The sequence below is a fragment of the Delphinapterus leucas genome, chromosome 3 (genome assembly GCF_059928025.1).
Source record: "Delphinapterus leucas isolate spDelLeu-1000000601 "Yukka" chromosome 3, BTC_Dleu_Yukka2, whole genome shotgun sequence".
NCBI classification, from domain to species: domain Eukaryota; kingdom Metazoa; phylum Chordata; class Mammalia; order Artiodactyla; family Monodontidae; genus Delphinapterus; species Delphinapterus leucas.
In genome coordinates, this window is record NC_143131.1 from 138614355 (window position 1) to 138626860 (window position 12506).

The window sequence follows — 12506 nt, forward strand, 5'->3', positions numbered from 1 at the left end:
TCCAAGTTATGCAAAGTAAGATGAAATGTTAATCTTTCCATATCAGATTAACAATGATCAAAACTTTGATGACACACTAAGGTGAAGGTAGGAGGAAATGGCATATCATACAACTTAATCATAAAAATCATCGTTTTTTAAAATTAACTGATTTATTCATTTATTTTTGGCTGCATTGGGTCTTTGTTGCTTCGTGTGGGCTTTCTCTAGTTGTGATGAGTGGGGGCTACTCTTCGTTGCAGTGCGTGGGCTTCTCATTGCAGTGGCTTCTCTTGTTGTGGAGCATGGGCTCTAGGCTCGAGGGCTTCAGTAGTTGTGGCACACAGGCTCTAGAGCGCAGGCTCAGTAGTTGTGGTGCACAGGCTTAGTTGCTTCATGGCACGTGGGATCTTCCCGGACCAGGGCTCGAACCCATGACTCCTTCATTGGCAGGTGGATTCTTAAGCACTGTGCCACCAAGGAAGTCCCCATAAAAATCATCTTGACAGTATCTGTTAAAGTCAAAAATCATGTGCTCTTTGATCCAGAAATTCCTCTTCTAGGACTTAATCTTTCAGATATCCATATGAATATGGATAGAATTCAGTATAAGAATATTCTCTACAAAACTGTTTGGTAGCAAAAGACAATGTAGTCCTCGATTAACTAAGTGCCTGATTAAGTACGTGCTTGATTAGCTAAGTACTTAGTGATCTAGCCAGGAGTCTCTAACCTTGTCCAGGTCAGGTCAGGAGGTGAGTGCTAAGGTAGAACCTCAAGAATTAGTAGGTGTGAGTCAGATGAAGGGGGCTGGGGATATGAGGATTCAGTGCAAATGTAAATTACATGAAATGGGAAGGTAGGATAGTTTGGCATATTTGAGAAACTGAACATTCAGTATCACCAGCAGAAAAGTGGTGAGGAGTTAAACTGCAAGGGTAAGTCGATCTGATTGTGTGAATCATAAAGAGCAAAACATGCAATAAGAGTTTGATCTTTAACCTGTGGACAATGGTGAGCCATTAAAGGGTATTAGAGCAGCAACAGGTATGTATTTCAGAACATCACTCTGCTGAGTAGGAAATTAATTGAATGGGAATAAACCTGAAGTCAGACTATTCATCCAATACTATTTATGAATACCTCGTATATAGTTAGACACTGTCTAGTTGCTTAAAAAAAAAAAAGACAATACTCCACGTAAGGGTAAAATGTGGCCCCTGGCCTGAGGAAGAATTCAAGGCTTTCTGGCTTGGGAAGTTGGAGGAAAGACCATACTATTCCTTGAGATAAAGAACTTGGGTAAAAAAAGCACATTTGCATAGGCAAGTTGACACTTTTGGTTTGATACACACTGAATTTGAGGAAGTGGAGATGTCAGGTAGAATCTTGCATACATACGCCCTCAGGAAAAGGCTCTGAGCTAGAGACACACATCTGGAAATGATGACTGTGCCGATGGTAATTGATCTTTAGGATCAGTGAGATCTGCCCAAATGTTAGAGTCATTTAGCAACTATCAAGATATTTTAAATAACCACTGTGCTAGAGGCTATAGAAAGAACCAAGACAATTCCTATCTTCAGAGTTTACAGTATAGCGAGAAAGACAATCAGTCATCCTTATAAATGTAACATTACAAAGTCATTTAACTACTCTGAAGAAAAAGGAGCGCAGCTTTAATAGTGTTATGGGGATGAAGGTACAGATGATAATAAATGACCAGCAAGGGTTTACACCAACTACATGAGTGAGTGGCCAATGAGGTTAGCTTTCCATAAAGTTGCTAAGTAGTAGTAGTAGTAGTAGTAGTAGTAGTAGTAGTAGTAGTAGTAGTAGTAATAGTAGTAATAGTCCTGGCTTTCTGCAAAAGAAGAGGATATCTAGGGGGAGATTTTAGATCTTTCAGAATTCAGCTCTGATATGAGTGGACTGCATTCCTGAGGGAGTGCCAGGCTAGAGTGTATTGAAGGTGTGGATGAGGTCTCTTTGGGAGGAATGAGCTAAACTTCTGTCTGTTTATTAAGCCTCCAAACTTTTGCCTCAAGGTTTTTGCCATGCTGCCTGCCAAGGAACATGCAGGACCTGGCCTGTGTGTGTTGGGCTGACAGGTAAAAATCCAAGTGATGAGAAGCTTGGGGCGTGTCTAGTTCCACTCAGGCCCTATCTCTCCATCATAGCCCTTAACCGTGAATACCCATCCATGCTCCACACTAATGACAAGAGGGGATTGTCTGCAGTTTGGGATGCCCTGCCACCTTCCCCACTCTCCCTGGAACCCTTCTACCACATCCTCTCTTCTTGCTGCCATTCATGACTTCTACATGAACACCACATTGTACAGGGTGGGGCCCAGGAGGGTGGAGGCAGTGTAAAAGATAAGGCCCCAGAGTCTAAAGACATTGAGACATCTACTCTCATTACAAAGGTTTTAGTTAGGACTCCAAGTCTAGCTCATTCAGTAGTCCTTTAACTTAGAAGTCATCTGAACCTCAATCACAAATCAAATTTTGTCGACTAGATTTTCTGGAGACTGTTACAACAGAGAGGGTGGCTTCAATACCTTCTATCTCCAGCTCAGTCACAGTAACGTTTATCCATTCTCCCTGAGCCGGAATTGATTGATCCTCTCCCTCCCCCATTCACTTCACAGTCCCTGTTAGCTCTAGATTCAAGAGAATAACAACAGCAGAAAAAATATTTGCTGTTTCTGTGTACTTTCACTTGAATCATCCTAATTCTCCTCCTGGCTCTACGGATGCTTGCCACCTGGGGAGGAAAAATTAAGGAAGTGCAGTAAGAAATGTAAAAACCATGAAGGTTAGTATTTCAAGATCTTATCCCACCATGCTACACTTCAAAGCTCACGTTGAGGGGTTTCCCTGGTGGCGCAGTTGTTAAGAATCCGCCTGCCAATGCAGGGGACATGGGTTTAGGCCCTGGTCTGGGAAGATCCCACGTGCTGTGGAGCATCTGGGCCTGTGCGCTACAGCTGCTGAGCCTGCGCTCTGGAGCCCACGAGCCGCAGCTGCTGGGATCTGCGCACCTGGAGGCCGTGCTCTGAAACAGGGGAGGCCACTGCAATGAAAAGCCCACACACCGCAACGAAGAGTAGCCCCCAGCTCGAGGCAACTGGAGAAAGCCCGTGTGCAGCAACGGCGACCCAACGTAGCCAAAAATAATAAAATAAATTAATTAAATTAATTAAAAAAAATAATCCACTGACATTAGGACATTTAAAAAAAAAAGAAAAGCTCACGTTGAGAGAAATGACCAAAGGAAGAGAAATAAATGTAAAATTTGTGAAAGCCAATAAATGTTTATTGACATGCCTGAGCTAGAGATACTTAAAGCCACCTCTGAAAAAGGTACATAGTATGGCTCTTTCTCCTTTGTTAGTTCTCATATACTCTAACCCACTGTAGTTTGGTTTCTGTCCCCAGTCCTCTGTGAAGTCTCCTGCTAATTTCTCCAGTGAATTCTATCTTGCCAAATCCAATGGACACTTCTCTAGTTCCATCTTACTCTAATTCACAACTTCCTCTTTCTTGAAAGCTCTCATTTCTAGACCGCTGAGGCCATTTCCTTGGTTTTCCTTTCACCTGCTTCTTTCCTCACTCCTTTGCTGGACCATCCTGCACTATACTTTTAACTGTTGGGGTGAGTAAGGGATTAACCGTTTCTTCTTTATCCACACTCTCTTCCTGCATGAGCTCACTGAATTTCATGAATTCAAACACCATCTTTACCACTTTGCCGCATCTGATGTGATAATTGATTTAGATGAGGAACGTCAATGGAGGCAATTTGGTGAAAGTTGTTAGGTTTCAGGATATTTACAGATTCCAAAGTAGGACCCCAAAGATTACTTACTATTGCAAAGGGTAAAAAAAGTACCACTCTAACAAATGGGAAAACATAAAATCACTAATATTGAGATGATCTTTTGTCATCTAATGTGTTACAATATGGAATACACAGCATCGTCAATCTAATCAAGTCTCAAAAAAAATTCACTTTACAGAAAACACAAAACTTAGTGGAATATTAAATGACTCCCTGAAGAAAATAATCAGATAATTGGTATCATCATTGGTATCTTCAAAAAGCCAAAGTGACGGATAAAAAAAGTAGGAACGTCTGCACAAAAACCTGCACACATATGTTTATAGCAGATTTATTCATAATTGCCCAAACGTGGAAGCAGCCAAGATATCATTCTGTAGGTGAATGGATAAATAAACTGTGGTACATCCAGACCTCCAGACAATGGAAGCTCATTCAGCACTAAAAATTACTAGCTCTCAAACCATGAGGAGACTTAGAGCAGGAATCTTTTCTTTTTTAATTAATTAATTAATTAATTTTTGGCTGACTTGGGTCTTTGTTGCTGCACACAGGCTTTCTCGAGTTGCGGCAAGCGGGGGCTACTCTTGGTTGCGGTGCATAGGCTTCTCATTGCAGTGGCTTCTCTTTGTTGTGGAGCATGGGCTCTAGGCACGCGGGCTTCGGTAGTTGTGGCATGCGGGCTCAGTAGTTGTGGTGCACGGGCTCAGTTGCTCCGCGGCATGTGGAATCTTCACGGACCAGGGCTCAAACCCGTGTCCCCTGCATTGGCAGGTGGATTCTTAACCACTGCACCACCAGAGAAGTCCTAGAGGAGGAATCTTAGATGCATATTTCTAAGTGAAAGAAGCCAATCTGCAAAGACTACGCACTGTATGATTCCAAATATATAACATTCTGGAAAGGGCAAAACTATGGAGGCAGTAAAAAGATCAGTGGTTGCCAGGGGGTGAAGGGTGGGGTGGAATAAATAGGCAGAGCACAAGATCTTTAGGGCAGTGAAAATACCCTGTATGATACCGCAGTGATAGATACATGTCATTATACACTTGTCTAAACCCATAGACTGTACAACAGCACAAGTGATCAATAATGTAAATTATGGGATCTGGGTGATTATTTGTCAGCATAGATTCATCGGTTGTGACAAATGTACCACTCTGATGGGGGATGTTGATAATGGGGATGCTGTGCATGTGTGAGGGCAGTTGGTATTTGAGAAACCTCTGTAACTTCCCCTCAGTTTTGCTATGAACCTAAAACTGCTCTTAAAAAAAAAAAAAAAGGTTTAATTCTTTTTAAAAAGTAGAAGTGTTGATTTAGATGAAAATAAAACTAATAAGATATAATAACCAAACAAAATTGGGTACAAGGTATAATGGTATCCATTAAGCTATTCTTTAAACTTTTCTGTAAGTTTGAAAATTTTTAAAATAAAAAGTTTTAAAGGGGACTTCCCTGGTGGTCCAGTGGTTAAGAATCCACCTTCCAGTGCAGGGGATGCAGGTTCGATCCTTGGTCAGGGAACTAAGATCGCACATGCCACGGGGCAACTAAGCCTGTGCGCCATAACTAGAGAGAGGCCTGCGTGCCACAACTAGAGAAGAGCCTGTGCGCCACAGCAAAGACCCAATGCAGCCAAAAATAAATAAATAAATATTTTTAAAAAAAAGTTTAAAAAGTTTCCCCACATTAGCTAAAAAGTGATAACATATAATTTTAGCTCAGGCCTCTCCTCAAAGTCCTGACTCATGTATCCCTCATTCCTTATCACCCTCAGCTGATGGCATTACCACATACTTCACTGAAAATTGAAGCAGTCAGACAGGGACTTCCTCATCCTTCCTCTATTAAATTTTCCAACATAAATACTTATGTACTCATATCCCCTGCCTTTACTCCTTACAAGGTGCAGCACCTTGTATTATTCTTCAAATACAGTAATTCCAAGGGGAGGATTATACTTCTCACCTCCATTGATGTTAAGCTGGGCCATGAAACTCGCAGTGTACCTCCCTTTAGGAGAATTATACATCCCTGCTCTGGTAAATGTGAGTTGGTCAATGGCCCTGTTTCCAAAAAAGATCACATTCTGAGGTGTTGCAGCTTAGGACTTCAACATATCAACCCATAACACCTCTCACTGGTTAATGGATCATGCCCACTATCATATAAACATGATCTAATATTGGACCTGCTAAAACAAAACAAAACCTAAAACCCAAACTTACAATTCTCCTGGGATCTTCTATCATTCTCCAGCTTCCATGCCTTTACTTAACCCCTTCACAGGAAAAGTATTTGGAAGAATTTTCTACAATATTGGCATCCAAGTCTTTATTTTCCATTCTCTCTCCTCACCCTTCAGTTGAACTTCTGTACCCTCACTCCACCAACCTGACAATTCCAATGGTCACTTCAGAGAATTTGGCAATGGTCACTGAATGGTGGTGATGGCTGCACAGCTCTGTGAATCTACTGAAAACCATTAAATTGTACAAATTGTACAATTAAATTGAGTTTTATGGTATGTGAATTATATATAAATAAAGCTATTTAAAAAAAAAATCCTTAAGCAGAGTGCCATCTTAAGTTGCCTAGAAATATGTTACCTCCTAGAATGCAAATTTTCTTGCCGGTACACCATAAAAATAGTCTGACACAAACAAAGGCTAGTTTTGGTCGGTGTTTTCATCTTCAACAATAAATATTTTGAATATTTGTTCTTTAAATATACATACTTCAATTTCGCTATTAGCAATCATCAACAGAAATAGACTCTTTCTACACTTTTTCTACTATTCTGTCTTTTCCTATAGTGATTTCTTTTCACAGTTAAGATGTGCTGTCTCTTCAATCACTGGTGCTTAGAAGAGCAAACCAGTTATCTTTAGCAACAGAATAATGACAAACACATACCTTATTAATTGGGATTGTTTAGAATAAAGTCTACTTTGGGGGAAAAACAATCAAAAAAGTATTATATTCATGTACTTACACAATTAAGAATTTAGTAAGAATGAAATAAGTTCACCAATACATTCTGCTTTTTTTTTTTTTTTTTTTTTGCGGTACACGGGCCTCTCACTGTTGTGGCCTCTCCCGTTGCAGAGCACAGGCTCCGGACGCGCAGGCTCAGCGGCCATGGCTCACGGGCCCAGCTGCTCCGCGGCGTGTGGGATCTTCCCAGACCGGGGCACGAACCCGTGTCCCCTTCATCGGCAGGCGGACTCTCAACCACTGCGCCACCAGGGAAGCCCAAATTCTGCTTTTGATATTGATTTTAATCCATTCATTTACTCATTGATTCATATATTCAAAAAATTTTTACAAAATATCCATTCTGTGCCAGGTGCTGAATCTGGAGCTGATACACAGAGGTGAAAAACTTAAGTTTATAGTTGAGTGTAAGGAGACAGACATGAAGTAAATGATGGTAATCACACATAAAAAACGCTAAAAAAATAAAGGTGTAAAATGCTGTGAGAAAGGAAAACATGGAGGCCTAATTAAGATTGTGTGTGTGTGTCTGTGTGTCTACATGTGTCAGTCTGTATGTCTTTTTGAGGCGAGAGGCTGACAATGTGAGCGGAGTCAAAGGTGGGACAAAGATCATGTATGGTCATGTAGACCGGAAGTTATTGACAGGTTGTAAGAAAGTAGGAAAACAATCTGATCTATGTCTTAAAAAGGTTATTCAGTGGGTGGTGGTGTAGTGCAATGTGCTACCAATGAGACACCAAGAATAAAATCCAAAGTTATCACGTGGCCTAAATGGCAATGTGCTACCAATGAGACACCAAGAATAAAATCCAAAGTTATCACGTGGCCTAAATGGACCTAACAGACCTCTGTCCCCACATGCCCACCCCTCCCCTCTCTGGCTTCACCTCCTACCTCCCACTTCCCTATTTTATTCTTTTCAGCCACACTAGACTTCTTGCAGTTGCTTGAGCCCATTAGGCTGCCTAGGCACGTGTTCTGTGCACTTGGTGTTTCCTCTGCCTGGAATGTTCTTTTATTAGATATTCTTGGAGTTACAGAATGGAGGAACCTCCTTTACCTGGCTTTCTGTGGTAACTGTAAAGCAGAGCCCTGGCTGGTTGACCTGTAGGAGAGGGAAGTAAAACTTCTTAAAGTGAAGCCACTGAGATCTTGGATTTAATGTGTTAACTTAGTGTAAACTAGCCTATCTTGACTAGTAAATACAACAGTTAACATAACAGACAAAAATTATTAATTAAAAAATATCTTTAAAGATTTTTCAATCTGTTAGAGAACTTAAAATAGTGTCAATTTCATTTTGTTGACTAATGGTGAGGTTGAGTATTTTGTCACGTGTTTTGGCCATTCAAATTTTGTCATCTTGAATTGCTTTTTTAAAAAACATATGTTCAAGTATAATTGATTTACAATGTTCTATTAATTTCTGCTCTACAGCAAAGTGATTCAATTAAACATATATACATTCTTTCTCATATTCTTTTCCATTATGGTTTATCACAGGATATTGAATATAGTTCCCTGTGCTATACAGCAGGACCTTGTTGTTTACCTATTCTATATACAATAGTTTGCATCTAGTAACCCCAAACTCCCAACTGAATTGCTTTTTAATGTCAATATTCAATTTCTTATTTATTTATTTATGGCTGCACTGGGTTTTCGTTGCTGCGTGCGGGCTTTCTCTAGTTGTGGTGAGCGGGAGCTACTCTTTGTTGCGATGCGCGGGCTTCTCATGGAGGTGGCTTCTCTTGTTGCGGAGCAGGGGCTCTAGGCACGCGGACTCCAAGTAGTTCTGGCTCATGGGCTCTAGAGCTCAGGCTCAGTAGTTGTGGCCCACGGGCTTAGCTACTCTGCGGCATGTGGGATCTTCCCAGACCAGGGCTCAAACCCGTGTCCCCTGCATTGGCAGGCGGATTCTTAACCATTGTGCCACCAGGGAAGTCGAATATTCAATTTCTGTTTATTGGCTTTTTCCCTATTGATTTTCAAAAGTTCCTTATGTAGCATGGCAATTAACTCTTTGTCTCTCATGCATAACGTATATTTTCTCCCAGTCTCTCTTTTGATTATGTTAATTATCATTATTTTGTTGTTATGCAGATATTTACAAAAATCTATGTAGTCTATTTTCTTGATATTTTCACTTTTGGTTTCTGAATTTCATGATATGCTTATAAAAGACTTCCTCACTCTAAGATTATTCTGCACATTTTCCTCTAGTACTTTTGTTCCATATTTTGGTTAAATTTTTTTAATCTGTCAAGAACTTATTTTAGTATAAGTGAAGTAGGAATCCAGGCTTATTTTTTTTTAAATTAATATTTATTTATTTGGTTTCATTGGGTCTTAGTTGCGCCATGCATGTAGTATCTAGCTCCCGGACCAGGGATCAAACCTGGGCCCCCTGTGTTGGGAGCTCAGAGTCCTATCCACTGCGCCACCTGGGAAGTCCCCCAGCCTTATTGTTTTTAATGATTCATTTTTAATTTATTATCTTTATCCCCTAATAAATTCCCATATGCATATTTGAGTCTAGCTGAATTAATTAGTGTAATAGTGTCTTTCACATAAACCTGGGAGGTTAAGAGGAAGAGCAGGTTTGGGAGCAAGACGAAGAATTAATATTAAATTTACTTTCAGTTTCTTGTATCTGTGAGTTTGATATGTCAGTGGAATATCAGGTATAAATGCCTTTTAGGCATCTAGAATGTGGAAACTATGGTTTGGGAGAGAGTATTGGTCAAAGCCACTTGTGTGGGCATCAGAGTCACAGAAATGGGAACAGCTGGGATGGGGGAAGCAGAGGTAATTTACACAGGGACACAGGAGGCTGTAAAAAGGAAGAAACAGAACTCTGTTCTTGTCCTTTGGTATCACGATAACTTAGAGATGGATTTCTCAAACTTGAAATATGTATGCGTACCATGTCAAGGAAAAAATTTTTGATTTTTAAAATCCTAATGAGTTTAGAAATTTAAAAACTGTACATTTATTTCATCACTTGGTACCAATGCAATGGTTAATACTACCTCAAACTAGTATCCTGGAAGTTGTTGCCTGTGTCTAAGGTTGTGACCCAAATGGTACAAAATATGACTGTATTATTGTTTTTAAATTGAGGTATAAACTACAAACAGCAATACAGACAGTGAGATAAACAGATCTTAATTGATATAGTTCGATGAGTTCTGATAAACATATATACTCATGTTACCCACACCCCTATCAGGATATAAATCATCTCCATAACCTCAGAAAGTTCATTTATGGCTGCAACAGTCAATCCCTACCTTTCCCTAAGGCAAGATAATTTCTTTCACCATAGGTTAGTTTCACCTGTTTTAGAATTTCACATAAATCAAACTATACTGTTTTGTGTCTGGTTTCCCACATAGTATAATGATTTTGAGATTCTTTTGTCAACAAAAATTCATTTAACAGTCAACTTAAGGAATAAAAGGGAAGTTTATGTGAGCCAAACTGAGGATTATAACCTGGGAGACAGATTCTCATAAAGCTCTGAGAACTGTTCCTCCAGTTAGAAGTTGAAAGCACAGTCGTATACATTTTTGAGACAAAGGCTCGTACATCAAATGACATACTAATGTTTACATAAAGTTCACCAAATGTACGTAGTCCACGTAAGCACATACAAAGTGTTGTTGGTAAGTCACTAGACCCCTTACAGAGCTGGGAGGGAACTTTATTCTTTTAAAAAGTCACATTGCTAGCATCAGAAGAAAGGAAAAAAAATATTGATCTTTACAGTCGAGCAAGCACTCCCATCTTTGATGAGCTCTGGTTAATGTGTAATGCAGATGCACAGTGCATATTAGGGAGGGAGGGAGGAGGCCGAAGTGGACACACAGAGAGAATTTTATGTTTAACTTTTCTTGTCTTGCCTTAAAATATAAAATTTTATTTCATTACATTCATATACTTCATTACTTCGCATAGTTGAGTAATATTCCATGGTATGGTTCTACCACAGTTTGTCTATCCATTCATCTACTGATGGATGTTTGGGTTGTTTCCAGTTTTAGGTTATTTTGTTTTTTTTGTTTTGTTTTATTTTGGCCACATGCAGTATCTTAGTTCCCCAACCAGGGACTGAACCTGTGCCCCCTGCAGGGGAAGGGCGTAGTCCTAACCACTGGACGGCCAGGGAATTCCCTAAGTTATTTTGAATTAATCTGCTGTGAATATTCTTGTGCAAGACTTCGTGAATATATGCTTTCATTTCTCTTGGGTAAGCACCTAGAAGTGGAATTTTGGGTTATGGGGTAGGTGTATATTTGACTTTATAATAAACTGCCAAACAGTTTTCTAAAGTGAAGCTAACAATGAATCCCACTAACAATGAATGGCATTCTAGTTGCCTAAAATGCTTGTTAGCATATAATGTTATCAGTCTTTATTTTAGCCATTCTGTTAGGTATGTATGTCAGTGTGATTTTAATGTTCATTTCCCTGATTTTGAGCATCTTTTTATGCGATTATTGGCCATGATGTCTTTACTTTGTCAAGTGTCTGTTCAAAACATGTCCATTTTAGAAATGATTTTTTAAAAACTAGAGTTGTAGGAGTTTTTTAAGTATTCTGAATATGTCCTTTTCAGATATATGTATCAAGATTATTTTTCCCAGTCTGTTTTATTTTTCTTAATATTGTCTTTTGATGAACAGAAGTTTTAAATTTTGATGAATTTTAATTTATCAATTAAAAAAAATTGTATATTCTTCATCACTTACAGACCCTCTACATGCCTCATACAGTTTACCACATGCTGTGTACTCTGAGTAGAATATAAAGGGTTAAGTGACTTTTTTTAAAGCTCCATCTGAATGGCAATTTTTTGTTGGTTGTTCTTAAATTGGTACAGAGCCTTAATCCAGAAGAGTGGTTCAAAATTTAACTGAGCATATTCATCACCCTTGAAATTGTTAAAAATAGGATTGCTGGGCTCCACTTGATCGTGTTTCATGGGTTCTCCATTGTTGGCAGGTCTGGGAATCACTGATCTAGTAGTCCTTAAAGCTCGGCCAAACTTAAGGCTACTCCACCTACCATTTCCTCAAACAGAGGGCAGGACACTGTTCATGGAAATAACCTGTTGAGTTTTAATTTCCACATATTGTTACCACCAGTGCCTTTTACCGTCCTTTGAAATAGTTAATTATAAAGCACTGGTTGGGAAAGCACTGGCGAACTTTACCAAACAGATTCTGTTGTAACAAGGCATAACTCAATAAAATATTTCAGAACAGAAATCAGTTGCATAGTCTGTGTGCTTTCCAACTGCTGGCTCTTGCTTTTCTTTTGCAAGAGAAAACTGCAAAAAGGTTTCACAGGAAGTTTTTGTTGTTACATCTTTATTTCTTAAAAAAAAAAAAAGTTGTTTTTCCTAATGGTTTTGATAATGGACCTTCATTTGGTTGGCAATAAAACATGAAACTTCTCATTGGGTATTTTCAAGATTGCCACGGGGAATCAGCTGCCAGTTTACTGCAGTGTGGAAAACTGCACGAGATTCTGGGATTGGACTCAAAATGCTAATTTCAAAGGTCGAGTGAAGCTGTGGCTCACGTTTTCGCGTGCCTGCGCTCTCTGCAGGCAGAACAAAGACCCAGCCCGAGGAGGCAGAGGCAGAGACCCATCTTAAATCTTTTTCCTGA